This window comes from Kogia breviceps, chromosome 1 (assembly GCF_026419965.1).
Source record: "Kogia breviceps isolate mKogBre1 chromosome 1, mKogBre1 haplotype 1, whole genome shotgun sequence".
NCBI classification, from domain to species: domain Eukaryota; kingdom Metazoa; phylum Chordata; class Mammalia; order Artiodactyla; family Physeteridae; genus Kogia; species Kogia breviceps.
In genome coordinates, this window is record NC_081310.1 from 91004476 (window position 1) to 91031872 (window position 27397).

A 27397-nucleotide genomic window follows, 5' to 3' on the forward strand; every position below is an offset into this window, starting at 1 on the left:
GGCTGGCCCGACGCGGCCCGGCTGCGTCCGGGGCCAGCGGCGGGCGAGGGCGCCACCGCGGCGGAGCCAGGCGCGTCGTCTGGCCTTGCTCCCCGTCGGCCGCCGCGCGCCCGCTCCGTCGCTCAGCCACACGGCCGCGCGCCTGGCGCGGAGCACCGCGTCCCGCCAAGGGCACCGGGGTTCGCGTCGCGTCCGGTCCCAGCCAGCCGAGCGGCCACGCGCACGCCCAGCCCCGCCGTCAGGATGGCCGAGCGGTCTAAGGCGCTGCGTTCAGGTCGCAGTCTCCCCTGGAGGCGTGGGTTCGAATCCCACTCCTGACAAGCCAGCCTTTTGGCCCGCCCGACAAAAGCACCCGGCCCCCCCATGGCAGCGCTTTACTGCCTTCCAGTCCGTCGCGCCGTGCACTCTTGCGGCCTCTCCAAACTCCGGCCCGGACATCCACGCCTCTCAGACGCGGGACCTTCTCAGCCGCGGCCAGGGGCCTGGCAGAAACGGCCCGCTACGAAACCTCCGGCGACGGGCTTTCCGGACAAACGCCCTCCCCGCCGGTTCCTATGCCCCCTCCTTCCTGCACCCACACCTGGAAAACCTTCAGTCCTTCGCAGCACATCTTTCCTCCCCTGCTTGCGGCTGCTGCTGCTGCTGCTGCTGCTGCTGCTGGTCTTTCCTGCCTGCCTGTCTGCCTGCCTGCCTGCCTGCGTCCCTCCCTCCCACTCCCGCTCCCCCCCGCCCCCACCGCCACACGCACAACGGCCGCGTGTGGAAAGCCCTCCACGCCTCGCCCACCCTCCGACTTCTGCCTGGTGAACAGCGGACTCGCTCTCACAGCCCTTCTTCCACTTCCGCCACCAGCAGCTCTCCGTCTTTCCAACATCCTGTCCTTCCCGTCAGCCCCAACGGCCCGCCTGCCCGTTCCATTTCCTCCACAGCCACACCGAGGTGGCCGCCGACACCACCTTGCCGGCCTGTGGTGCGTGCCCCTCGCTGCTTTTTCGCCTTGGGGCCCTGGCCGGACCACACCTGCTTGCCTGCCTGCCTGCTGGCCAGCCAACAGGGGGCCCTCCCTGCACGGGGCCTGGTGCACGAGTCGCTCCCAGGAACGGTGCTCCAGTGAGTAGTGAGCGGAAGCCCTGGATGCCCTGTCACCCACCACACACGTCCGGCCCCCAGCACGAGTCAGCCGCCTCGGCGCCCCAGCGCAAGTCCCTCGGGGAAGCCGCGGCTCCGGCAGCACCCAGCCACACCCTGGGTCGCTCCCTCCGTCACCGGGCTGTCCGCGAGCCAGCAGCCAGTCTGCCAAAGTGCTTCTCCTCACAACCAACGTAGCAGAGCGGGACACCGCGGGAGGGGTGGGCGCAGAGCGCAGAAGCGAGGCTAAGACACCTTTGCTCTTTCGGCCTAAGCGCCGCTCGGCGGCGGCGGCGGCGGCGGCGGCGGTGCCCGGGGTCCACCTCCCACGCTCGCCGTCCCTGCACAGCCCCGAGCTCCGATCCCTGCCCCCGCCCGCCCTCGTACGCCCCGCACCGGCAAGAAAGCCAGCCGCCAGAGGGACTGTGCGTCGGGGCCCGGCGGCGGCGGCGGCGGCGGCGGCGGTTGAGAGGAACGTCGGTGCTCAGCCGCAGCGGCCACGCCTCGCCCGCCCTGACTGAGATTCGGGCGCGGGCCAGGCCCGTGCGGCTCCTGGCTTCCTCTGGCGACAGCGACGGTCTCGCGGCGGCCGTGGACGGCAGAGAAAGCGCAGGGCGGGCCGAGCCCGCCCGCGTCCCTCCGTCCCTCGGTGCTTGCGACCGCCTCGCGCCCCGGGGTCGCCAGCGTGCCCGGAGCCTCTCGTTCAGGTGGCCCGTCGGCCTCCTGCTCAAATGGAGCACATGCCCACGGGACGAGCAGTGACCAGGATCCGGCGGTTGGCGGCGAGCACCGCTGGGGCCGCGGCGGGCGCCGGCGGCCATCAGTGCATGGGTGGTTCAGTGGTAGAATTCTCGCCTGCCACGCGGGAGGCCCGGGTTCGATTCCCGGCCCATGCAGCCACAGCGCCCCCTTTTGGTTCCCGCAGCCTCAAAGCGGAGCTGGGCTTCCCCGCTGCCACAATCAAGGCACCGGTCCTGCCAACAGCTCGCTCACCACCGCACCTTCAGGCCCCGGACCTTCCCACGCAGACGCCCCCACCCCACACACACCCGGGAGCCAGGCCTCCAGGACCTGACACCTTGCGGGCTCAGCCACTCTTACGCCCAGACCCCTTCCTTGTCCTTGTTCTCTTCCTTAACCTGACCCCGCCTGTGTCACGCTCTTCACTGTAAGAAACACCCCACACTGGCACCCGCACAGCCCAACCTCTTCACCTTTGCACAACCAGGAGCAAGGGAGTCGCCACCTCTGGCAGTGATCCATCCCATTTTCCTGGAGAGTCCCCAAAGCGTTCACTTGCACGAGGAGTTCAAAAGAAGCCCACACAATCATCGCAGACTGCACTCGAGTTTGACCCTCCACAGAAATACGTTTCCAACACCGGCCCGCTCCTCCACCGCTACTGCCACCAGCACCATCAGCACGACAAACACCACGCCCTCCCCTGAACCTCTGCTCCCACCAACGGCATCAGCCCTCGGGACAGCACCACCAGCACCACCACCTCAGCCTCCAGCCTACTCCCACAAACACCCCCACCCCACCCCATCTCCCCACTTTTCCCCGGATCCTTTCCAAATCCTACGTTGTCAAGGATCCTGCCCTTGCCTCTGTGCCGTTGGCCTCCTCCTTTTGCCCACTTCGCCTTCTTCTCCTTTTCATAGCAGTGCGGTTGCTTTACAACATTGTGTTACATTCAGGTGTACGGCAAGATGATTCAGTTACATGTCCTTTCCCAGGTTATTTTCCACTATACCTTATCACGACATATGTATACATTTCCCTGTGCTGTACGGTGAATGCTTGCTGCTTATGTGCTTGATGTATACAGTATTTCCTCTCCGTTCATCGCAGCTCCGTATTTTTCCCTGCCCTGCACTTTCCCCTTGGGTAACGAACAGTGTGTTTCCTATGTCTGTGAGTCTGTTTCTCTTTGGCGCATACATTCGTTTGTGGTACGGTATAGATTCCACATTTCTTTGTGCTTCTCTGCCTGCCTTACGTCGCTAAGTGTAATATCCTCTGGGTCCCTCCTTATTGGTGCAAATGGCAATATCTCACTCTTTTTGTATGGCTGAGTAATATTCCACAGCACGTGCATACCACGTCTGCCTGTGCCAGCCATCGGCGTTGATGGGCACTGGGGCTTTGTCCATGTCTTGGCTGTGGCCCGCAGTGCTGCTGTGGACACGAGGGTGCACGGATCTCTTCAAGTGACACTTTCTCTCCTCTGCCGATGTGTACCCACGATGGGGATCGCTGGATCATATGAGAGCTCATATTTCACCTATTTATTTAGTGTGTTGTTTCTATTTATGCATTTAATAGTTATTTATTCATTTACTTATAAGAACTAGTAGCTGTAATTTTGGAAGAAAAATTGATTAACAAGATTGAGTTAGTTTCAGGTGCACAGCAACATGGATACTGTTTTCCGTGTCTCATATTGTTTCAGGTTGCTTTCCGTTATAGCTTACTACAGGATATTGAATATCATTCCCCGTGTGATTCCGGAAATCCGTGTCGCCTACGTCTTTTATATGAACTACGGTGTATCTGTTCATCGCCGCTCCTGACTGATGTCTCCACCCCTCCCTTTCTCCTCGGGTAACCATCAGTGTGTTTTCTATGTCTGTGAGTCTGTTTCTCTATTGCACAATCGTTCTTTTCTATTATGGTTTAGATTCCACGGATCTTTGTGCTTCTCGGTCAGACTTACTTCCCTAAGTGGAATATCCTCTAGGACCATCCTTATTGTGGCACATGGCAATATTTCATTTTCTGAAATGGCTGAGTAATATTCCACAGTACATATATACCCCAGCTTTTCCTGCCAGCCGACCGTTGATGGGCACATGGGTTTTTTCTACGTCTTGGCTGTGGCACGTAGTGCTGCTACAAACACGGGGGTGCGTGGATCTCTTCAAACAACAGTTTTGCTCTTGGGCGGACGTGTACCCACGACGGGGATTGCTGGATCATCTGGTGGCTCATGTTTCTCCTATTTATTGTGTTCGTTGTTTTTATTTACTTACTTACTTTTTTCTTTCTTTTTAAAACTTTTTTTTTACTTACTTGCTTTTAAGTACTAGTACTCGTGGTTTAGGAAGAAGAGTTGATTAACAATACTGAGTTAGTTTCAGGTGTACAGCAAAGGGGATACTGTCTTCCATGTCTAATATTGTTTCAGATTGATTTCCATTATACGTTATTGCAGGATACTGAATATCATTCCCTGTGTTATTCTGTAAATCCTTGTTGTTTGTCTCATTTATAGGAAGTACTGTGTATCTGTTCATGGAGCTCCCAATTTATCCCTCCACCCCTCCTTTTCTCCTCGGGTAGCCATCAGTGTGTTTTCTAGGCCTGTGAGTCTGTCTCTGTTTTGCACCCATAGGTTCGTTGGTAGTACTTTTGAGATTCCACATATCTTTGGGCTTCTCTGTCGGACGTGCTTCACTAAGCGTAATCTTCCCTGGGAGCATTCTTGTCGCCGCAAATGGCAATATTGCATTCTTTTTTACTAACGGCTGAGTCATACACCATAGTACATGTATACCACCTCTTCTCGTACTAGCCACCCGTTGATGGGCACTTGGGTTTTTCTCCATGTCTTGGCTAGTGCAAATAGTGCCGCTATTTGGTGAACTTGGAGGTGCTTGTGCCGTTTTGAACTCTTGTTTCGTCATTTCCGGGTACGCACCCAGGAGTGGGATTGCTGGATCATACGGGACCTCTCCTTCGGCCTCTTTCAACCTCAACCCCTGCTGCCCCCACCCCCGCCGCCACACACACCTGAGACTGGATGGTTACCCCCGATGAGAGGTGATGTATGTCTCTGGGGCAGTAGAATGCCCCCACCCCATTCGGACCCCGCCTAGCCCCTGTGGCGCCCTCCGTTTCTGTCGTCCTCTTAGCTGCCTCCTACCCACCGCCCCCGGTCCCAACCCATTGCTTAGCCCGACCACCTTCCCGCACAGCACACCAGTCTGGGGCGCTCACCCTCCACCCCACCGCGAAGGGGTCCTCTCCCACCATCTTCCTCGCCCCACAGCGCACTCACACACCCCGCCCCTCCCCCCAGCCTGCAGGCTCAGACCCCGCTCCCCGCCACCTTTTCCTTGTGTCCCAGGCCCGGCTGTCACATGTCCCGCCCGGAAGTCTCACTTCCGCCGCTGCTCCTCAGACCCACTGCTACTTCAGGCCCACCCCGCGCCCTGATCTCACGCACCCGCACACACCTGCCGGGCCAGGTGCCGCCACCACCCCAAGCTTCTGCTGAGCCCCTGCCTGAGTGGCCAGCCGCTCTCCCGGGCCAGGTCCCCGCCAGCCCAACACCTCCCGCTCCTGCCCGCGCTCCAGCCAGACACCCCAGGCCCTTCCTCGCACCTCCCGGCACGGCACGCGGCCCGCCGCCGCCCTCTCTCCATGGGGTCGTCCTGCTCCGTTCCCTAACCGGCGTGGGGTGGCCACCGACCACGGCCACAAACACCGTCATCCCACACTGTCAGCCACCCCCAAGGCACCGGCAAGGCGTTCAGGAAACCTGCTGCGGTGGTGCGAAGCACCCGTCTGCCCACCGGTGCTCCTTTCCACGGGGGATCCGGCGCTGTCGGAAGGCACCGCGTGTGACACCGCCCTCGCCGTCGGCGCCGCCGCCGACGTCGCCGTGGGGGAGAAGCGGTGCTGCTGGAGAGTCCAAACACGGGCGGGCGCGTTTGCTCGTGGCCACAGCCACGGCGGGGAGAGGCGCTGCCCCGGCCACTCGTGTTGGGGGCTGAGGCAAGCGTCCGAAAAGGAAGACACGGGCCGTCGGAGGCCTCGCGAGGGCGCGCGCCAGTGCGGCCAAAAGGCTTGGCCGGGGAGGGAGGGTGGAGGTTGCGTGGCAGGGCTTGGGCTGGAGGTGCAGGGCGCCGGGTGGCTGTGGTCCCGGGGCGCCGAGGCCGCGGAGCAAGCGTGGCCTAAAAGTGCCATGTGGACGGTGGGAGGTTGAGAGGAAGAAGAAAGGCTTCCCTGACCGGGAATCGAACCCGGGCCGCGGCGGTGAGAGCGCCGAATCCTAACCACTAGACCACCAGGGAGCGTCGGGCTCTAGCCGTGCTCCTGCTGGACCCGTAGCACCCGCTCGGCGCCACCTTGGCGCCAAGACGCGGCCTTTCCAAGTCCAGCCACGCGCCGTCGCTGGCAATCCACGTGTCCTCCCGCCCTGCCTGCTTGCAGCACCCTCAGAACACTGCGTGCCTGCTTCCCGCACACACAAGAAAAGCCGCTGGGGCCAGCTAGCTCCCTGCTCCCAGCTCTCCCTCACAGGCCCCCCGCGGAGCTCGGCAAAAGGTCAGCCCGCTGCGTTGGCCGGGAATCGAACCCGGGTCAACTGCTTGGAAGGCAGCTATGCTCACCACTATACCACCAACGCTGCACGGACCGGGCCGCCCCGAGACGCCGGCACCGGGCTCGCCCGAGCGCACTTTCGTCGCCTCCTCCTCCCCCTCGCCCTCTTCCCCCTCCTCTTGCTCCTCCTCCCCCTCCCCCTCCTCCTCCTCGACTCCTCTTCCTTCTCTCCCTCCTCCTACTCCCCTTTCTCTTCCTCGTCCTCCCCCTCCTTCTCAGCCTCCGCCGCCGAAGCCGCCGCTTGGAGCAGCCCTGCCCCGACGCCCCGCCGGCCGGCAGCTCTGTGATGTCACGGGCGCCACCAAGGCCCCCCGGCGCCCCACCCGCGCCAGCCCTACGAAGCTGCACCAGGCCACCCGCCCGACCGCCTCAGGGGGGCGCTCTCGCTGCCTTGCTGCTCCAGGTCCCTCGGCTCCACGCCGCGGCGCGCCCCCGCCCCCGGGGCACGCGTCTGCCAGTCCCCGGCTCGCCAAAGCCCTTCTCCACCGGGCGCTGGGCCAGGCCACTTCCCGCACCGACAGGGGACGGCACTCATCCGCCTCCCACCCGTCCAGGCCGCTGTGCATAGTTGCGCAGCTGTGCGTCGCCACGCAAGGAGCCTACTGACACAGCCACTTTGGGCGGGCCGCAGTGTCCTCGGGCGCTTGTGGGGTCCAGAGGAGGCCGTCGCTCGGCCGTGGCGACGGAGCGCCCGGCGAGGCGGAAGGGCTGGAGGGCTGGAGGGGGTCGAGGGTGGGCAGGCTGGGCACGCGCTGGCGCCCTGCGCTTCGCTGGAGGGCGGAGGGACGAGAAGAAGGGCCCTTGGGAGCCAGGCGGCAGGACAGAGAGCGGCGCCAGCCACCAAAAGAGGGCGTGTTGCCTCCCCGTCGGGGAATCGAACCCCGGTCTCCCGCGTGACAGGCGGGGATACTCACCACTATACTAACGAGGACGGCGGCGACCACCCCCGCACACGCCCGCTCTCGGGCTGCCTGCCGACGCCTCCCCCTGCCCTCCGGCCCCCTGCCCTCCGGCCCCCTGCCCGCTACGGGCGGCCGGCGCGTGCCCGACCCGACCCAATGCCACACCAAGCGCGTCCTCCAGAGCAGCAGCCCCCGACCCCGACAGGGACTCGGACCCCCGTGGCGCTGAAAACTCCGAGCGCGCGCTGCCTGTTGCCTCCAACGCGGCGATGGCGCCGGGAGGAGGGGCCCGGCCCGAGACCGAAAGCAAGGCTGCGAGGAGGGGCGGTGCGCGCGCCGGGCCTTGGCCGGCGAGGAGAGGCGCGGGTGGGGGGCCGGCGGCAGGGGCTGGCCCGACGCGGCCCGGCTGCGTCCGGGGCCAGCGGCGGGCGAGGGCGCCACCGCGGCGGAGCCAGGCGCGTCGTCTGGCCTTGCTCCCCGTCGGCCGCCGCGCGCCCGCTCCGTCGCTCAGCCACACGGCCGCGCGCCTGGCGCGGAGCACCGCGTCCCGCCAAGGGCACCGGGGTTCGCGTCGCGTCCGGTCCCAGCCAGCCGAGCGGCCACGCGCACGCCCAGCCCCGCCGTCAGGATGGCCGAGCGGTCTAAGGCGCTGCGTTCAGGTCGCAGTCTCCCCTGGAGGCGTGGGTTCGAATCCCACTCCTGACAAGCCAGCCTTTTGGCCCGCCCGACAAAAGCACCCGGCCCCCCCATGGCAGCGCTTTACTGCCTTCCAGTCCGTCGCGCCGTGCACTCTTGCGGCCTCTCCAAACTCCGGCCCGGACATCCACGCCTCTCAGACGCGGGACCTTCTCAGCCGCGGCCAGGGGCCTGGCAGAAACGGCCCGCTACGAAACCTCCGGCGACGGGCTTTCCGGACAAACGCCCTCCCCGCCGGTTCCTATGCCCCCTCCTTCCTGCACCCACACCTGGAAAACCTTCAGTCCTTCGCAGCACATCTTTCCTCCCCTGCTTGCGGCTGCTGCTGCTGCTGCTGCTGCTGCTGCTGGTCTTTCCTGCCTGCCTGTCTGCCTGCCTGCCTGCCTGCGTCCCTCCCTCCCACTCCCGCTCCCCCCCGCCCCCACCGCCACACGCACAACGGCCGCGTGTGGAAAGCCCTCCACGCCTCGCCCACCCTCCGACTTCTGCCTGGTGAACAGCGGACTCGCTCTCACAGCCCTTCTTCCACTTCCGCCACCAGCAGCTCTCCGTCTTTCCAACATCCTGTCCTTCCCGTCAGCCCCAACGGCCCGCCTGCCCGTTCCATTTCCTCCACAGCCACACCGAGGTGGCCGCCGACACCACCTTGCCGGCCTGTGGTGCGTGCCCCTCGCTGCTTTTTCGCCTTGGGGCCCTGGCCGGACCACACCTGCTTGCCTGCCTGCCTGCTGGCCAGCCAACAGGGGGCCCTCCCTGCACGGGGCCTGGTGCACGAGTCGCTCCCAGGAACGGTGCTCCAGTGAGTAGTGAGCGGAAGCCCTGGATGCCCTGTCACCCACCACACACGTCCGGCCCCCAGCACGAGTCAGCCGCCTCGGCGCCCCAGCGCAAGTCCCTCGGGGAAGCCGCGGCTCCGGCAGCACCCAGCCACACCCTGGGTCGCTCCCTCCGTCACCGGGCTGTCCGCGAGCCAGCAGCCAGTCTGCCAAAGTGCTTCTCCTCACAACCAACGTAGCAGAGCGGGACACCGCGGGAGGGGTGGGCGCAGAGCGCAGAAGCGAGGCTAAGACACCTTTGCTCTTTCGGCCTAAGCGCCGCTCGGCGGCGGCGGCGGCGGCGGCGGCGGTGCCCGGGGTCCACCTCCCACGCTCGCCGTCCCTGCACAGCCCCGAGCTCCGATCCCTGCCCCCGCCCGCCCTCGTACGCCCCGCACCGGCAAGAAAGCCAGCCGCCAGAGGGACTGTGCGTCGGGGCCCGGCGGCGGCGGCGGCGGCGGCGGCGGTTGAGAGGAACGTCGGTGCTCAGCCGCAGCGGCCACGCCTCGCCCGCCCTGACTGAGATTCGGGCGCGGGCCAGGCCCGTGCGGCTCCTGGCTTCCTCTGGCGACAGCGACGGTCTCGCGGCGGCCGTGGACGGCAGAGAAAGCGCAGGGCGGGCCGAGCCCGCCCGCGTCCCTCCGTCCCTCGGTGCTTGCGACCGCCTCGCGCCCCGGGGTCGCCAGCGTGCCCGGAGCCTCTCGTTCAGGTGGCCCGTCGGCCTCCTGCTCAAATGGAGCACATGCCCACGGGACGAGCAGTGACCAGGATCCGGCGGTTGGCGGCGAGCACCGCTGGGGCCGCGGCGGGCGCCGGCGGCCATCAGTGCATGGGTGGTTCAGTGGTAGAATTCTCGCCTGCCACGCGGGAGGCCCGGGTTCGATTCCCGGCCCATGCAGCCACAGCGCCCCCTTTTGGTTCCCGCAGCCTCAAAGCGGAGCTGGGCTTCCCCGCTGCCACAATCAAGGCACCGGTCCTGCCAACAGCTCGCTCACCACCGCACCTTCAGGCCCCGGACCTTCCCACGCAGACGCCCCCACCCCACACACACCCGGGAGCCAGGCCTCCAGGACCTGACACCTTGCGGGCTCAGCCACTCTTACGCCCAGACCCCTTCCTTGTCCTTGTTCTCTTCCTTACCCTGACCCCGCCTGTGTCACGCTCTTCACTGTAAGAAACACCCCACACTGGCACCCGCACAGCCCAACCTCTTCACCTTTGCACAACCAGGAGCAAGGGAGTCGCCACCTCTGGCAGTGATCCATCCCATTTTCCTGGAGAGTCCCCAAAGCGTTCACTTGCACGAGGAGTTCAAAAGAAGCCCACACAATCATCGCAGACTGCACTCGAGTTTGACCCTCCACAGAAATACGTTTCCAACACCGGCCCGCTCCTCCACCGCTACTGCCACCAGCACCATCAGCACGACAAACACCACGCCCTCCCCTGAACCTCTGCTCCCACCAACGGCATCAGCCCTCGGGACAGCACCACCAGCACCACCACCTCAGCCTCCAGCCTACTCCCACAAACACCCCCACCCCACCCCATCTCCCCACTTTTCCCCGGATCCTTTCCAAATCCTACGTTGTCAAGGATCCTGCCCTTGCCTCTGTGCCGTTGGCCTCCTCCTTTTGCCCACTTCGCCTTCTTCTCCTTTTCATAGCAGTGCGGTTGCTTTACAACATTGTGTTACATTCAGGTGTACGGCAAGATGATTCAGTTACATGTCCTTTCCCAGGTTATTTTCCACTATACCTTATCACGACATATGTATACATTTCCCTGTGCTGTACGGTGAATGCTTGCTGCTTATGTGCTTGATGTATACAGTATTTCCTCTCCGTTCATCGCAGCTCCGTATTTTTCCCTGCCCTGCACTTTCCCCTTGGGTAACGAACAGTGTGTTTCCTATGTCTGTGAGTCTGTTTCTCTTTGGCGCATACATTCGTTTGTGGTACGGTATAGATTCCACATTTCTTTGTGCTTCTCTGCCTGCCTTACGTCGCTAAGTGTAATATCCTCTGGGTCCCTCCTTATTGGTGCAAATGGCAATATCTCACTCTTTTTGTATGGCTGAGTAATATTCCACAGCACGTGCATACCACGTCTGCCTGTGCCAGCCATCGGCGTTGATGGGCACTGGGGCTTTGTCCATGTCTTGGCTGTGGCCCGCAGTGCTGCTGTGGACACGAGGGTGCACGGATCTCTTCAAGTGACACTTTCTCTCCTCTGCCGATGTGTACCCACGATGGGGATCGCTGGATCATATGAGAGCTCATATTTCACCTATTTATTTAGTGTGTTGTTTCTATTTATGCATTTAATAGTTATTTATTCATTTACTTATAAGAACTAGTAGCTGTAATTTTGGAAGAAAAATTGATTAACAAGATTGAGTTAGTTTCAGGTGCACAGCAACATGGATACTGTTTTCCGTGTCTCATATTGTTTCAGGTTGCTTTCCGTTATAGCTTACTACAGGATATTGAATATCATTCCCCGTGTGATTCCGGAAATCCGTGTCGCCTACGTCTTTTATATGAACTACGGTGTATCTGTTCATCGCCGCTCCTGACTGATGTCTCCACCCCTCCCTTTCTCCTCGGGTAACCATCAGTGTGTTTTCTATGTCTGTGAGTCTGTTTCTCTATTGCACAATCGTTCTTTTCTATTATGGTTTAGATTCCACGGATCTTTGTGCTTCTCGGTCAGACTTACTTCCCTAAGTGGAATATCCTCTAGGACCATCCTTATTGTGGCACATGGCAATATTTCATTTTCTGAAATGGCTGAGTAATATTCCACAGTACATATATACCCCAGCTTTTCCTGCCAGCCGACCGTTGATGGGCACATGGGTTTTTTCTACGTCTTGGCTGTGGCACGTAGTGCTGCTACAAACACGGGGGTGCGTGGATCTCTTCAAACAACAGTTTTGCTCTTGGGCGGACGTGTACCCACGACGGGGATTGCTGGATCATCTGGTGGCTCATGTTTCTCCTATTTATTGTGTTCGTTGTTTTTATTTACTTACTTACTTTTTTCTTTCTTTTTAAAACTTTTTTTTTACTTACTTGCTTTTAAGTACTAGTACTCGTGGTTTAGGAAGAAGAGTTGATTAACAATACTGAGTTAGTTTCAGGTGTACAGCAAAGGGGATACTGTCTTCCATGTCTAATATTGTTTCAGATTGATTTCCATTATACGTTATTGCAGGATACTGAATATCATTCCCTGTGTTATTCTGTAAATCCTTGTTGTTTGTCTCATTTATAGGAAGTACTGTGTATCTGTTCATGGAGCTCCCAATTTATCCCTCCACCCCTCCTTTTCTCCTCGGGTAGCCATCAGTGTGTTTTCTAGGCCTGTGAGTCTGTCTCTGTTTTGCACCCATAGGTTCGTTGGTAGTACTTTTGAGATTCCACATATCTTTGGGCTTCTCTGTCGGACGTGCTTCACTAAGCGTAATCTTCCCTGGGAGCATTCTTGTCGCCGCAAATGGCAATATTGCATTCTTTTTTACTAACGGCTGAGTCATACACCATAGTACATGTATACCACCTCTTCTCGTACTAGCCACCCGTTGATGGGCACTTGGGTTTTTCTCCATGTCTTGGCTAGTGCAAATAGTGCCGCTATTTGGTGAACTTGGAGGTGCTTGTGCCGTTTTGAACTCTTGTTTCGTCATTTCCGGGTACGCACCCAGGAGTGGGATTGCTGGATCATACGGGACCTCTCCTTCGGCCTCTTTCAACCTCAACCCCTGCTGCCCCCACCCCCGCCGCCACACACACCTGAGACTGGATGGTTAACCCCGATGAGAGGTGATGTATGTCTCTGGGGCAGTAGAATGCCCCCACCCCATTCGGACCCCGCCTAGCCCCTGTGGCGCCCTCCGTTTCTGTCGTCCTCTTAGCTGCCTCCTACCCACCGCCCCCGGTCCCAACCCATTGCTTAGCCCGACCACCTTCCCGCACAGCACACCAGTCTGGGGCGCTCACCCTCCACCCCACCGCGAAGGGGTCCTCTCCCACCATCTTCCTCGCCCCACAGCGCACTCACACACCCCGCCCCTCCCCCCAGCCTGCAGGCTCAGACCCCGCTCCCCGCCACCTTTTCCTTGTGTCCCAGGCCCGGCTGTCACATGTCCCGCCCGGAAGTCTCACTTCCGCCGCTGCTCCTCAGACCCACTGCTACTTCAGGCCCACCCCGCGCCCTGATCTCACGCACCCGCACACACCTGCCGGGCCAGGTGCCGCCACCACCCCAAGCTTCTGCTGAGCCCCTGCCTGAGTGGCCAGCCGCTCTCCCGGGCCAGGTCCCCGCCAGCCCAACACCTCCCGCTCCTGCCCGCGCTCCAGCCAGACACCCCAGGCCCTTCCTCGCACCTCCCGGCACGGCACGCGGCCCGCCGCCGCCCTCTCTCCATGGGGTCGTCCTGCTCCGTTCCCTAACCGGCGTGGGGTGGCCACCGACCACGGCCACAAACACCGTCATCCCACACTGTCAGCCACCCCCAAGGCACCGGCAAGGCGTTCAGGAAACCTGCTGCGGTGGTGCGAAGCACCCGTCTGCCCACCGGTGCTCCTTTCCACGGGGGATCCGGCGCTGTCGGAAGGCACCGCGTGTGACACCGCCCTCGCCGTCGGCGCCGCCGCCGACGTCGCCGTGGGGGAGAAGCGGTGCTGCTGGAGAGTCCAAACACGGGCGGGCGCGTTTGCTCGTGGCCACAGCCACGGCGGGGAGAGGCGCTGCCCCGGCCACTCGTGTTGGGGGCTGAGGCAAGCGTCCGAAAAGGAAGACACGGGCCGTCGGAGGCCTCGCGAGGGCGCGCGCCAGTGCGGCCAAAAGGCTTGGCCGGGGAGGGAGGGTGGAGGTTGCGTGGCAGGGCTTGGGCTGGAGGTGCAGGGCGCCGGGTGGCTGTGGTCCCGGGGCGCCGAGGCCGCGGAGCAAGCGTGGCCTAAAAGTGCCATGTGGACGGTGGGAGGTTGAGAGGAAGAAGAAAGGCTTCCCTGACCGGGAATCGAACCCGGGCCGCGGCGGTGAGAGCGCCGAATCCTAACCACTAGACCACCAGGGAGCGTCGGGCTCTAGCCGTGCTCCTGCTGGACCCGTAGCACCCGCTCGGCGCCACCTTGGCGCCAAGACGCGGCCTTTCCAAGTCCAGCCACGCGCCGTCGCTGGCAATCCACGTGTCCTCCCGCCCTGCCTGCTTGCAGCACCCTCAGAACACTGCGTGCCTGCTTCCCGCACACACAAGAAAAGCCGCTGGGGCCAGCTAGCTCCCTGCTCCCAGCTCTCCCTCACAGGCCCCCCGCGGAGCTCGGCAAAAGGTCAGCCCGCTGCGTTGGCCGGGAATCGAACCCGGGTCAACTGCTTGGAAGGCAGCTATGCTCACCACTATACCACCAACGCTGCACGGACCGGGCCGCCCCGAGACGCCGGCACCGGGCTCGCCCGAGCGCACTTTCGTCGCCTCCTCCTCCCCCTCGCCCTCTTCCCCCTCCTCTTGCTCCTCCTCCCCCTCCCCCTCCTCCTCCTCGACTCCTCTTCCTTCTCTCCCTCCTCCTACTCCCCTTTCTCTTCCTCGTCCTCCCCCTCCTTCTCAGCCTCCGCCGCCGAAGCCGCCGCTTGGAGCAGCCCTGCCCCGACGCCCCGCCGGCCGGCAGCTCTGTGATGTCACGGGCGCCACCAAGGCCCCCCGGCGCCCCACCCGCGCCAGCCCTACGAAGCTGCACCAGGCCACCCGCCCGACCGCCTCAGGGGGGCGCTCTCGCTGCCTTGCTGCTCCAGGTCCCTCGGCTCCACGCCGCGGCGCGCCCCCGCCCCCGGGGCACGCGTCTGCCAGTCCCCGGCTCGCCAAAGCCCTTCTCCACCGGGCGCTGGGCCAGGCCACTTCCCGCACCGACAGGGGACGGCACTCATCCGCCTCCCACCCGTCCAGGCCGCTGTGCATAGTTGCGCAGCTGTGCGTCGCCACGCAAGGAGCCTACTGACACAGCCACTTTGGGCGGGCCGCAGTGTCCTCGGGCGCTTGTGGGGTCCAGAGGAGGCCGTCGCTCGGCCGTGGCGACGGAGCGCCCGGCGAGGCGGAAGGGCTGGAGGGCTGGAGGGGGTCGAGGGTGGGCAGGCTGGGCACGCGCTGGCGCCCTGCGCTTCGCTGGAGGGCGGAGGGACGAGAAGAAGGGCCCTTGGGAGCCAGGCGGCAGGACAGAGAGCGGCGCCAGCCACCAAAAGAGGGCGTGTTGCCTCCCCGTCGGGGAATCGAACCCCGGTCTCCCGCGTGACAGGCGGGGATACTCACCACTATACTAACGAGGACGGCGGCGACCACCCCCGCACACGCCCGCTCTCGGGCTGCCTGCCGACGCCTCCCCCTGCCCTCCGGCCCCCTGCCCTCCGGCCCCCTGCCCGCTACGGGCGGCCGGCGCGTGCCCGACCCGACCCAATGCCACACCAAGCGCGTCCTCCAGAGCAGCAGCCCCCGACCCCGACAGGGACTCGGACCCCCGTGGCGCTGAAAACTCCGAGCGCGCGCTGCCTGTTGCCTCCAACGCGGCGATGGCGCCGGGAGGAGGGGCCCGGCCCGAGACCGAAAGCAAGGCTGCGAGGAGGGGCGGTGCGCGCGCCGGGCCTTGGCCGGCGAGGAGAGGCGCGGGTGGGGGGCCGGCGGCAGGGGCTGGCCCGACGCGGCCCGGCTGCGTCCGGGGCCAGCGGCGGGCGAGGGCGCCACCGCGGCGGAGCCAGGCGCGTCGTCTGGCCTTGCTCCCCGTCGGCCGCCGCGCGCCCGCTCCGTCGCTCAGCCACACGGCCGCGCGCCTGGCGCGGAGCACCGCGTCCCGCCAAGGGCACCGGGGTTCGCGTCGCGTCCGGTCCCAGCCAGCCGAGCGGCCACGCGCACGCCCAGCCCCGCCGTCAGGATGGCCGAGCGGTCTAAGGCGCTGCGTTCAGGTCGCAGTCTCCCCTGGAGGCGTGGGTTCGAATCCCACTCCTGACAAGCCAGCCTTTTGGCCCGCCCGACAAAAGCACCCGGCCCCCCCATGGCAGCGCTTTACTGCCTTCCAGTCCGTCGCGCCGTGCACTCTTGCGGCCTCTCCAAACTCCGGCCCGGACATCCACGCCTCTCAGACGCGGGACCTTCTCAGCCGCGGCCAGGGGCCTGGCAGAAACGGCCCGCTACGAAACCTCCGGCGACGGGCTTTCCGGACAAACGCCCTCCCCGCCGGTTCCTATGCCCCCTCCTTCCTGCACCCACACCTGGAAAACCTTCAGTCCTTCGCAGCACATCTTTCCTCCCCTGCTTGCGGCTGCTGCTGCTGCTGCTGCTGCTGCTGCTGCTGGTCTTTCCTGCCTGCCTGTCTGCCTGCCTGCCTGCCTGCGTCCCTCCCTCCCACTCCCGCTCCCCCCCGCCCCCACCGCCACACGCACAACGGCCGCGTGTGGAAAGCCCTCCACGCCTCGCCCACCCTCCGACTTCTGCCTGGTGAACAGCGGACTCGCTCTCACAGCCCTTCTTCCACTTCCGCCACCAGCAGCTCTCCGTCTTTCCAACATCCTGTCCTTCCCGTCAGCCCCAACGGCCCGCCTGCCCGTTCCATTTCCTCCACAGCCACACCGAGGTGGCCGCCGACACCACCTTGCCGGCCTGTGGTGCGTGCCCCTCGCTGCTTTTTCGCCTTGGGGCCCTGGCCGGACCACACCTGCTTGCCTGCCTGCCTGCTGGCCAGCCAACAGGGGGCCCTCCCTGCACGGGGCCTGGTGCACGAGTCGCTCCCAGGAACGGTGCTCCAGTGAGTAGTGAGCGGAAGCCCTGGATGCCCTGTCACCCACCACACACGTCCGGCCCCCAGCACGAGTCAGCCGCCTCGGCGCCCCAGCGCAAGTCCCTCGGGGAAGCCGCGGCTCCGGCAGCACCCAGCCACACCCTGGGTCGCTCCCTCCGTCACCGGGCTGTCCGCGAGCCAGCAGCCAGTCTGCCAAAGTGCTTCTCCTCACAACCAACGTAGCAGAGCGGGACACCGCGGGAGGGGTGGGCGCAGAGCGCAGAAGCGAGGCTAAGACACCTTTGCTCTTTCGGCCTAAGCGCCGCTCGGCGGCGGCGGCGGCGGCGGCGGCGGTGCCCGGGGTCCACCTCCCACGCTCGCCGTCCCTGCACAGCCCCGAGCTCCGATCCCTGCCCCCGCCCGCCCTCGTACGCCCCGCACCGGCAAGAAAGCCAGCCGCCAGAGGGACTGTGCGTCGGGGCCCGGCGGCGGCGGCGGCGGCGGCGGCGGTTGAGAGGAACGTCGGTGCTCAGCCGCAGCGGCCACGCCTCGCCCGCCCTGACTGAGATTCGGGCGCGGGCCAGGCCCGTGCGGCTCCTGGCTTCCTCTGGCGACAGCGACGGTCTCGCGGCGGCCGTGGACGGCAGAGAAAGCGCAGGGCGGGCCGAGCCCGCCCGCGTCCCTCCGTCCCTCGGTGCTTGCGACCGCCTCGCGCCCCGGGGTCGCCAGCGTGCCCGGAGCCTCTCGTTCAGGTGGCCCGTCGGCCTCCTGCTCAAATGGAGCACATGCCCACGGGACGAGCAGTGACCAGGATCCGGCGGTTGGCGGCGAGCACCGCTGGGGCCGCGGCGGGCGCCGGCGGCCATCAGTGCATGGGTGGTTCAGTGGTAGAATTCTCGCCTGCCACGCGGGAGGCCCGGGTTCGATTCCCGGCCCATGCAGCCACAGCGCCCCCTTTTGGTTCCCGCAGCCCCAAAGCGGAGCTGGGCTTCCCCGCTGCCACAATCAAGGCACCGGTCCTGCCAACAGCTCGCTCACCACCGCACCTTCAGGCCCCGGACCTTCCCACGCAGACGCCCCCACCCCACACACACCCGGGAGCCAGGCCTCCAGGACCTGACACCTTGCGGGCTCAGCCACTCTTACGCCCAGACCCCTTCCTTGTCCTTGTTCTCTTCCTTAACCTGACCCCGCCTGTGTCACGCTCTTCACTGTAAGAAACACCCCACACTGGCACCCGCACAGCCCAACCTCTTCACCTTTGCACAACCAGGAGCAAGGGAGTCGCCACCTCTGGCAGTGATCCATCCCATTTTCCTGGAGAGTCCCCAAAGCGTTCACTTGCACGAGGAGTTCAAAAGAAGCCCACACAATCATCGCAGACTGCACTCGAGTTTGACCCTCCACAGAAATACGTTTCCAACACCGGCCCGCTCCTCCACCGCTACTGCCACCAGCACCATCAGCACGACAAACACCACGCCCTCCCCTGAACCTCTGCTCCCACCAACGGCATCAGCCCTCGGGACAGCACCACCAGCACCACCACCTCAGCCTCCAGCCTACTCCCACAAACACCCCCACCCCACCCCATCTCCCCACTTTTCCCCGGATCCTTTCCAAATCCTACGTTGTCAAGGATCCTGCCCTTGCCTCTGTGCCGTTGGCCTCCTCCTTTTGCCCACTTCGCCTTCTTCTCCTTTTCATAGCAGTGCGGTTGCTTTACAACATTGTGTTACATTCAGGTGTACGGCAAGATGATTCAGTTACATGTCCTTTCCCAGGTTATTTTCCACTATACCTTATCACGACATATGTATACATTTCCCTGTGCTGTACGGTGAATGCTTGCTGCTTATGTGCTTGATGTATACAGTATTTCCTCTCCGTTCATCGCAGCTCCGTATTTTTCCCTGCCCTGCACTTTCCCCTTGGGTAACGAACAGTGTGTTTCCTATGTCTGTGAGTCTGTTTCTCTTTGGCGCATACATTCGTTTGTGGTACGGTATAGATTCCACATTTCTTTGTGCTTCTCTGCCTGCCTTACGTCGCTAAGTGTAATATCCTCTGGGTCCCTCCTTATTGGTGCAAATGGCAATATCTCACTCTTTTTGTATGGCTGAGTAATATTCCACAGCACGTGCATACCACGTCTGCCTGTGCCAGCCATCGGCGTTGATGGGCACTGGGGCTTTGTCCATGTCTTGGCTGTGGCCCGCAGTGCTGCTGTGGACACGAGGGTGCACGGATCTCTTCAAGTGACACTTTCTCTCCTCTGCCGATGTGTACCCACGATGGGGATCGCTGGATCATATGAGAGCTCATATTTCACCTATTTATTTAGTGTGTTGTTTCTATTTATGCATTTAATAGTTATTTATTCATTTACTTATAAGAACTAGTAGCTGTAATTTTGGAAGAAAAATTGATTAACAAGATTGAGTTAGTTTCAGGTGCACAGCAACATGGATACTGTTTTCCGTGTCTCATATTGTTTCAGGTTGCTTTCCGTTATAGCTTACTACAGGATATTGAATATCATTCCCCGTGTGATTCCGGAAATCCGTGTCGCCTACGTCTTTTATATGAACTACGGTGTATCTGTTCATCGCCGCTCCTGACTGATGTCTCCACCCCTCCCTTTCTCCTCGGGTAACCATCAGTGTGTTTTCTATGTCTGTGAGTCTGTTTCTCTATTGCACAATCGTTCTTTTCTATTATGGTTTAGATTCCACGGATCTTTGTGCTTCTCGGTCAGACTTACTTCCCTAAGTGGAATATCCTCTAGGACCATCCTTATTGTGGCACATGGCAATATTTCATTTTCTGAAATGGCTGAGTAATATTCCACAGTACATATATACCCCAGCTTTTCCTGCCAGCCGACCGTTGATGGGCACATGGGTTTTTTCTACGTCTTGGCTGTGGCACGTAGTGCTGCTACAAACACGGGGGTGCGTGGATCTCTTCAAACAACAGTTTTGCTCTTGGGCGGACGTGTACCCACGACGGGGATTGCTGGATCATCTGGTGGCTCATGTTTCTCCTATTTATTGTGTTCGTTGTTTTTATTTACTTACTTACTTTTTTCTTTCTTTTTAAAACTTTTTTTTTACTTACTTGCTTTTAAGTACTAGTACTCGTGGTTTAGGAAGAAGAGTTGATTAACAATACTGAGTTAGTTTCAGGTGTACAGCAAAGGGGATACTGTCTTCCATGTCTAATATTGTTTCAGATTGATTTCCATTATACGTTATTGCAGGATACTGAATATCATTCCCTGTGTTATTCTGTAAATCCTTGTTGTTTGTCTCATTTATAGGAAGTACTGTGTATCTGTTCATGGAGCTCCCAATTTATCCCTCCACCCCTCCTTTTCTCCTCGGGTAGCCATCAGTGTGTTTTCTAGGCCTGTGAGTCTGTCTCTGTTTTGCACCCATAGGTTCGTTGGTAGTACTTTTGAGATTCCACATATCTTTGGGCTTCTCTGTCGGACGTGCTTCACTAAGCGTAATCTTCCCTGGGAGCATTCTTGTCGCCGCAAATGGCAATATTGCATTCTTTTTTACTAACGGCTGAGTCATACACCATAGTACATGTATACCACCTCTTCTCGTACTAGCCACCCGTTGATGGGCACTTGGGTTTTTCTCCATGTCTTGGCTAGTGCAAATAGTGCCGCTATTTGGTGAACTTGGAGGTGCTTGTGCCGTTTTGAACTCTTGTTTCGTCATTTCCGGGTACGCACCCAGGAGTGGGATTGCTGGATCATACGGGACCTCTCCTTCGGCCTCTTTCAACCTCAACCCCTGCTGCCCCCACCCCCGCCGCCACACACACCTGAGACTGGATGGTTAACCCCGATGAGAGGTGATGTATGTCTCTGGGGCAGTAGAATGCCCCCACCCCATTCGGACCCCGCCTAGCCCCTGTGGCGCCCTCCGTTTCTGTCGTCCTCTTAGCTGCCTCCTACCCACCGCCCCCGGTCCCAACCCATTGCTTAGCCCGACCACCTTCCCGCACAGCACACCAGTCTGGGGCGCTCACCCTCCACCCCACCGCGAAGGGGTCCTCTCCCACCATCTTCCTCGCCCCACAGCGCACTCACACACCCCGCCCCTCCCCCCAGCCTGCAGGCTCAGACCCCGCTCCGCGCCACCTTCTCCTTGTGTCCCAGGCCCGGCTGTCACATGTCCCGCCCGGAAGTCTCACTTCCGCCGCTGCTCCTCAGACCCACTGCTACTTCAGGCCCACCCCGCGCCCTGATCTCACGCACCCGCACACACCTGCCGGGCCAGGTGCCGCCACCACCCCAAGCTTCTGCTGAGCCCCTGCCTGAGTGGCCAGCCGCTCTCCCGGGCCAGGTCCCCGCCAGCCCAACACCTCCCGCTCCTGCCCGCGCTCCAGCCAGACACCCCAGGCCCTTCCTCGCACCTCCCGGCACGGCACGCGGCCCGCCGCCGCCCTCTCTCCATGGGGTCGTCCTGCTCCGTTCCCTAACCGGCGTGGGGTGGCCACCGACCACGGCCACAAACACCGTCATCCCACACTGTCAGCCACCCCCAAGGCACCGGCAAGGCGTTCAGGAAACCTGCTGCGGTGGTGCGAAGCACCCGTCTGCCCACCGGTGCTCCTTTCCACGGGGGATCCGGCGCTGTCGGAAGGCACCGCGTGTGACACCGCCCTCGCCGTCGGCGCCGCCGCCGACGTCGCCGTGGGGGAGAAGCGGTGCTGCTGGAGAGTCCAAACACGGGCGGGCGCGTTTGCTCGTGGCCACAGCCACGGCGGGGAGAGGCGCTGCCCCGGCCACTCGTGTTGGGGGCTGAGGCAAGCGTCCGAAAAGGAAGACACGGGCCGTCGGAGGCCTCGCGAGGGCGCGCGCCAGTGCGGCCAAAAGGCTTGGCCGGGGAGGGAGGGTGGAGGTTGCGTGGCAGGGCTTGGGCTGGAGGTGCAGGGCGCCGGGTGGCTGTGGTCCCGGGGCGCCGAGGCCGCGGAGCAAGCGTGGCCTAAAAGTGCCATGTGGACGGTGGGAGGTTGAGAGGAAGAAGAAAGGCTTCCCTGACCGGGAATCGAACCCGGGCCGCGGCGGTGAGAGCGCCGAATCCTAACCACTAGACCACCAGGGAGCGTCGGGCTCTAGCCGTGCTCCTGCTGGACCCGTAGCACCCGCTCGGCGCCACCTTGGCGCCAAGACGCGGCCTTTCCAAGTCCAGCCACGCGCCGTCGCTGGCAATCCACGTGTCCTCCCGCCCTGCCTGCTTGCAGCACCCTCAGAACACTGCGTGCCTGCTTCCCGCACACACAAGAAAAGCCGCTGGGGCCAGCTAGCTCCCTGCTCCCAGCTCTCCCTCACAGGCCCCCCGCGGAGCTCGGCAAAAGGTCAGCCCGCTGCGTTGGCCGGGAATCGAACCCGGGTCAACTGCTTGGAAGGCAGCTATGCTCACCACTATACCACCAACGCTGCACGGACCGGGCCGCCCCGAGACGCCGGCACCGGGCTCGCCCGAGCGCACTTTCGTCGCCTCCTCCTCCCCCTCGCCCTCTTCCCCCTCCTCTTGCTCCTCCTCCCCCTCCCCCTCCTCCTCCTCGACTCCTCTTCCTTCTCTCCCTCCTCCTACTCCCCTTTCTCTTCCTCGTCCTCCCCCTCCTTCTCAGCCTCCGCCGCCGAAGCCGCCGCTTGGAGCAGCCCTGCCCCGACGCCCCGCCGGCCGGCAGCTCTGTGATGTCACGGGCGCCACCAAGGCCCCCCGGCGCCCCACCCGCGCCAGCCCTACGAAGCTGCACCAGGCCACCCGCCCGACCGCCTCAGGGGGGCGCTCTCGCTGCCTTGCTGCTCCAGGTCCCTCGGCTCCACGCCGCGGCGCGCCCCCGCCCCCGGGGCACGCGTCTGCCAGTCCCCGGCTCGCCAAAGCCCTTCTCCACCGGGCGCTGGGCCAGGCCACTTCCCGCACCGACAGGGGACGGCACTCATCCGCCTCCCACCCGTCCAGGCCGCTGTGCATAGTTGCGCAGCTGTGCGTCGCCACGCAAGGAGCCTACTGACACAGCCACTTTGGGCGGGCCGCAGTGTCCTCGGGCGCTTGTGGGGTCCAGAGGAGGCCGTCGCTCGGCCGTGGCGACGGAGCGCCCGGCGAGGCGGAAGGGCTGGAGGGCTGGAGGGGGTCGAGGGTGGGCAGGCTGGGCACGCGCTGGCGCCCTGCGCTTCGCTGGAGGGCGGAGGGACGAGAAGAAGGGCCCTTGGGAGCCAGGCGGCAGGACAGAGAGCGGCGCCAGCCACCAAAAGAGGGCGTGTTGCCTCCCCGTCGGGGAATCGAACCCCGGTCTCCCGCGTGACAGGCGGGGATACTCACCACTATACTAACGAGGACGGCGGCGACCACCCCCGCACACGCCCGCTCTCGGGCTGCCTGCCGACGCCTCCCCCTGCCCTCCGGCCCCCTGCCCTCCGGCCCCCTGCCCGCTACGGGCGGCCGGCGCGTGCCCGACCCGACCCAATGCCACACCAAGCGCGTCCTCCAGAGCAGCAGCCCCCGACCCCGACAGGGACTCGGACCCGCGTGGCGCTGAAAACTCCGAGCGCGCGCTGCCTGTTGCCTCCAACGCGGCGATGGCGCCGGGAGGAGGGGCCCGGCCCGAGACCGAAAGCAAGGCTGCGAGGAGGGGCGGTGCGCGCGCCGGGCCTTGGCCGGCGAGGAGAGGCGCGGGTGGGGGGCCGGCGGCAGGGGCTGGCCCGACGCGGCCCGGCTGCGTCCGGGGCCAGCGGCGGGCGAGGGCGCCACCGCGGCGGAGCCAGGCGCGTCGTCTGGCCTTGCTCCCCGTCGGCCGCCGCGCGCCCGCTCCGTCGCTCAGCCACACGGCCGCGCGCCTGGCGCGGAGCACCGCGTCCCGCCAAGGGCACCGGGGTTCGCGTCGCGTCCGGTCCCAGCCAGCCGAGCGGCCACGCGCACGCCCAGCCCCGCCGTCAGGATGGCCGAGCGGTCTAAGGCGCTGCGTTCAGGTCGCAGTCTCCCCTGGAGGCGTGGGTTCGAATCCCACTCCTGACAAGCCAGCCTTTTGGCCCGCCCGACAAAAGCACCCGGCCCCCCCATGGCAGCGCTTTACTGCCTTCCAGTCCGTCGCGCCGTGCACTCTTGCGGCCTCTCCAAACTCCGGCCCGGACATCCACGCCTCTCAGACGCGGGACCTTCTCAGCCGCGGCCAGGGGCCTGGCAGAAACGGCCCGCTACGAAACCTCCGGCGACGGGCTTTCCGGACAAACGCCCTCCCCGCCGGTTCCTATGCCCCCTCCTTCCTGCACCCACACCTGGAAAACCTTCAGTCCTTCGCAGCACATCTTTCCTCCCCTGCTTGCGGCTGCTGCTGCTGCTGCTGCTGCTGCTGCTGGTCTTTCCTGCCTGCCTGTCTGCCTGCCTGCCTGCCTGCGTCCCTCCCTCCCACTCCCGCTCCCCCCCGCCCCCACCGCCACACGCACAACGGCCGCGTGTGGAAAGCCCTCCACGCCTCGCCCACCCTCCGACTTCTGCCTGGTGAACAGCGGACTCGCTCTCACAGCCCTTCTTCCACTTCCGCCACCAGCAGCTCTCCGTCTTTCCAACATCCTGTCCTTCCCGTCAGCCCCAACGGCCCGCCTGCCCGTTCCATTTCCTCCACAGCCACACCGAGGTGGCCGCCGACACCACCTTGCCGGCCTGTGGTGCGTGCCCCTCGCTGCTTTTTCGCCTTGGGGCCCTGGCCGGACCACACCTGCTTGCCTGCCTGCCTGCTGGCCAGCCAACAGGGGGCCCTCCCTGCACGGGGCCTGGTGCACGAGTCGCTCCCAGGAACGGTGCTCCAGTGAGTAGTGAGCGGAAGCCCTGGATGCCCTGTCACCCACCACACACGTCCGGCCCCCAGCACGAGTCAGCCGCCTCGGCGCCCCAGCGCAAGTCCCTCGGGGAAGCCGCGGCTCCGGCAGCACCCAGCCACACCCTGGGTCGCTCCCTCCGTCACCGGGCTGTCCGCGAGCCAGCAGCCAGTCTGCCAAAGTGCTTCTCCTCACAACCAACGTAGCAGAGCGGGACACCGCGGGAGGGGTGGGCGCAGAGCGCAGAAGCGAGGCTAAGACACCTTTGCTCTTTCGGCCTAAGCGCCGCTCGGCGGCGGCGGCGGCGGCGGCGGCGGTGCCCGGGGTCCACCTCCCACGCTCGCCGTCCCTGCACAGCCCCGAGCTCCGATCCCTGCCCCCGCCCGCCCTCGTACGCCCCGCACCGGCAAGAAAGCCAGCCGCCAGAGGGACTGTGCGTCGGGGCCCGGCGGCGGCGGCGGCGGCGGCGGCGGTTGAGAGGAACGTCGGTGCTCAGCCGCAGCGGCCACGCCTCGCCCGCCCTGACTGAGATTCGGGCGCGGGCCAGGCCCGTGCGGCTCCTGGCTTCCTCTGGCGACAGCGACGGTCTCGCGGCGGCCGTGGACGGCAGAGAAAGCGCAGGGCGGGCCGAGCCCGCCCGCGTCCCTCCGTCCCTCGGTGCTTGCGACCGCCTCGCGCCCCGGGGTCGCCAGCGTGCCCGGAGCCTCTCGTTCAGGTGGCCCGTCGGCCTCCTGCTCAAATGGAGCACATGCCCACGGGACGAGCAGTGACCAGGATCCGGCGGTTGGCGGCGAGCACCGCTGGGGCCGCGGCGGGCGCCGGCGGCCATCAGTGCATGGGTGGTTCAGTGGTAGAATTCTCGCCTGCCACGCGGGAGGCCCGGGTTCGATTCCCGGCCCATGCAGCCACAGCGCCCCCTTTTGGTTCCCGCAGCCTCAAAGCGGAGCTGGGCTTCCCCGCTGCCACAATCAAGGCACCGGTCCTGCCAACAGCTCGCTCACCACCGCACCTTCAGGCCCCGGACCTTCCCACGCAGACGCCCCCACCCCACACACACCCGGGAGCCAGGCCTCCAGGACCTGACACCTTGCGGGCTCAGCCACTCTTACGCCCAGACCCCTTCCTTGTCCTTGTTCTCTTCCTTAACCTGACCCCGCCTGTGTCACGCTCTTCACTGTAAGAAACACCCCACACTGGCACCCGCACAGCCCAACCTCTTCACCTTTGCACAACCAGGAGCAAGGGAGTCGCCACCTCTGGCAGTGATCCATCCCATTTTCCTGGAGAGTCCCCAAAGCGTTCACTTGCACGAGGAGTTCAAAAGAAGCCCACACAATCATCGCAGACTGCACTCGAGTTTGACCCTCCACAGAAATACGTTTCCAACACCGGCCCGCTCCTCCACCGCTACTGCCACCAGCACCATCAGCACGACAAACACCACGCCCTCCCCTGAACCTCTGCTCCCACCAACGGCATCAGCCCTCGGGACAGCACCACCAGCACCACCACCTCAGCCTCCAGCCTACTCCCACAAACACCCCCACCCCACCCCATCTCCCCACTTTTCCCCGGATCCTTTCCAAATCCTACGTTGTCAAGGATCCTGCCCTTGCCTCTGTGCCGTTGGCCTCCTCCTTTTGCCCACTTCGCCTTCTTCTCCTTTTCATAGCAGTGCGGTTGCTTTACAACATTGTGTTACATTCAGGTGTACGGCAAGATGATTCAGTTACATGTCCTTTCCCAGGTTATTTTCCACTATACCTTATCACGACATATGTATACATTTCCCTGTGCTGTACGGTGAATGCTTGCTGCTTATGTGCTTGATGTATACAGTATTTCCTCTCCGTTCATCGCAGCTCCGTATTTTTCCCTGCCCTGCACTTTCCCCTTGGGTAACGAACAGTGTGTTTCCTATGTCTGTGAGTCTGTTTCTCTTTGGCGCATACATTCGTTTGTGGTACGGTATAGATTCCACATTTCTTTGTGCTTCTCTGCCTGCCTTACGTCGCTAAGTGTAATATCCTCTGGGTCCCTCCTTATTGGTGCAAATGGCAATATCTCACTCTTTTTGTATGGCTGAGTAATATTCCACAGCACGTGCATACCACGTCTGCCTGTGCCAGCCATCGGCGTTGATGGGCACTGGGGCTTTGTCCATGTCTTGGCTGTGGCCCGCAGTGCTGCTGTGGACACGAGGGTGCACGGATCTCTTCAAGTGACACTTTCTCTCCTCTGCCGATGTGTACCCACGATGGGGATCGCTGGATCATATGAGAGCTCATATTTCACCTATTTATTTAGTGTGTTGTTTCTATTTATGCATTTAATAGTTATTTATTCATTTACTTATAAGAACTAGTAGCTGTAATTTTGGAAGAAAAATTGATTAACAAGATTGAGTTAGTTTCAGGTGCACAGCAACATGGATACTGTTTTCCGTGTCTCATATTGTTTCAGGTTGCTTTCCGTTATAGCTTACTACAGGATATTGAATATCATTCCCCGTGTGATTCCGGAAATCCGTGTCGCCTACGTCTTTTATATGAACTACGGTGTATCTGTTCATCGCCGCTCCTGACTGATGTCTCCACCCCTCCCTTTCTCCTCGGGTAACCATCAGTGTGTTTTCTATGTCTGTGAGTCTGTTTCTCTATTGCACAATCGTTCTTTTCTATTATGGTTTAGATTCCACGGATCTTTGTGCTTCTCGGTCAGACTTACTTCCCTAAGTGGAATATCCTCTAGGACCATCCTTATTGTGGCACATGGCAATATTTCATTTTCTGAAATGGCTGAGTAATATTCCACAGTACATATATACCCCAGCTTTTCCTGCCAGCCGACCGTTGA

At 62.8% G+C, this 27397-nt stretch overlaps 17 non-coding genes across 17 annotated transcripts; 8 read left to right on the plus strand and 9 right to left on the minus strand.

The window, feature by feature from the left end:
* Positions 1–237: 237 nt before the first annotated feature.
* On the plus strand, positions 238–320 carry TRNAL-CAG (transfer RNA leucine (anticodon CAG)). The gene has a single exon. It is a non-coding gene; the product is annotated as a tRNA-Leu (tRNA).
* Positions 321–1953: 1633 nt separating this feature from the next.
* On the plus strand, positions 1954–2024 carry TRNAG-GCC (transfer RNA glycine (anticodon GCC)). The gene has a single exon. It is a non-coding gene; the product is annotated as a tRNA-Gly (tRNA).
* Positions 2025–6137: 4113 nt separating this feature from the next.
* Positions 6138–6209, minus strand: TRNAE-CUC (transfer RNA glutamic acid (anticodon CUC)). Its single transcript has one exon. It is a non-coding gene; the product is annotated as a tRNA-Glu (tRNA).
* A 263-nt stretch (positions 6210–6472) lies between these two features.
* TRNAG-UCC (transfer RNA glycine (anticodon UCC)) lies at positions 6473–6544 on the minus strand. The gene has a single exon. It is a non-coding gene; the product is annotated as a tRNA-Gly (tRNA).
* An 834-nt stretch (positions 6545–7378) lies between these two features.
* TRNAD-GUC (transfer RNA aspartic acid (anticodon GUC)) lies at positions 7379–7450 on the minus strand. The gene has a single exon. It is a non-coding gene; the product is annotated as a tRNA-Asp (tRNA).
* A 593-nt stretch (positions 7451–8043) lies between these two features.
* Positions 8044–8126, plus strand: TRNAL-CAG (transfer RNA leucine (anticodon CAG)). The gene has a single exon. It is a non-coding gene; the product is annotated as a tRNA-Leu (tRNA).
* Positions 8127–9759: 1633 nt separating this feature from the next.
* Positions 9760–9830, plus strand: TRNAG-GCC (transfer RNA glycine (anticodon GCC)). The gene has a single exon. It is a non-coding gene; the product is annotated as a tRNA-Gly (tRNA).
* A 4113-nt stretch (positions 9831–13943) lies between these two features.
* On the minus strand, positions 13944–14015 carry TRNAE-CUC (transfer RNA glutamic acid (anticodon CUC)). Its single transcript has one exon. It is a non-coding gene; the product is annotated as a tRNA-Glu (tRNA).
* A 263-nt stretch (positions 14016–14278) lies between these two features.
* Positions 14279–14350, minus strand: TRNAG-UCC (transfer RNA glycine (anticodon UCC)). Its single transcript has one exon. It is a non-coding gene; the product is annotated as a tRNA-Gly (tRNA).
* An 834-nt stretch (positions 14351–15184) lies between these two features.
* Positions 15185–15256, minus strand: TRNAD-GUC (transfer RNA aspartic acid (anticodon GUC)). Its single transcript has one exon. It is a non-coding gene; the product is annotated as a tRNA-Asp (tRNA).
* A 593-nt stretch (positions 15257–15849) lies between these two features.
* Positions 15850–15932, plus strand: TRNAL-CAG (transfer RNA leucine (anticodon CAG)). The gene has a single exon. It is a non-coding gene; the product is annotated as a tRNA-Leu (tRNA).
* A 1636-nt stretch (positions 15933–17568) lies between these two features.
* TRNAG-GCC (transfer RNA glycine (anticodon GCC)) lies at positions 17569–17639 on the plus strand. Its single transcript has one exon. It is a non-coding gene; the product is annotated as a tRNA-Gly (tRNA).
* A 4113-nt stretch (positions 17640–21752) lies between these two features.
* TRNAE-CUC (transfer RNA glutamic acid (anticodon CUC)) lies at positions 21753–21824 on the minus strand. The gene has a single exon. It is a non-coding gene; the product is annotated as a tRNA-Glu (tRNA).
* A 263-nt stretch (positions 21825–22087) lies between these two features.
* TRNAG-UCC (transfer RNA glycine (anticodon UCC)) lies at positions 22088–22159 on the minus strand. Its single transcript has one exon. It is a non-coding gene; the product is annotated as a tRNA-Gly (tRNA).
* An 834-nt stretch (positions 22160–22993) lies between these two features.
* Positions 22994–23065, minus strand: TRNAD-GUC (transfer RNA aspartic acid (anticodon GUC)). Its single transcript has one exon. It is a non-coding gene; the product is annotated as a tRNA-Asp (tRNA).
* Positions 23066–23658: 593 nt separating this feature from the next.
* Positions 23659–23741, plus strand: TRNAL-CAG (transfer RNA leucine (anticodon CAG)). The gene has a single exon. It is a non-coding gene; the product is annotated as a tRNA-Leu (tRNA).
* Positions 23742–25374: 1633 nt separating this feature from the next.
* On the plus strand, positions 25375–25445 carry TRNAG-GCC (transfer RNA glycine (anticodon GCC)). The gene has a single exon. It is a non-coding gene; the product is annotated as a tRNA-Gly (tRNA).
* Positions 25446–27397: the final 1952 nt, after the last annotated feature.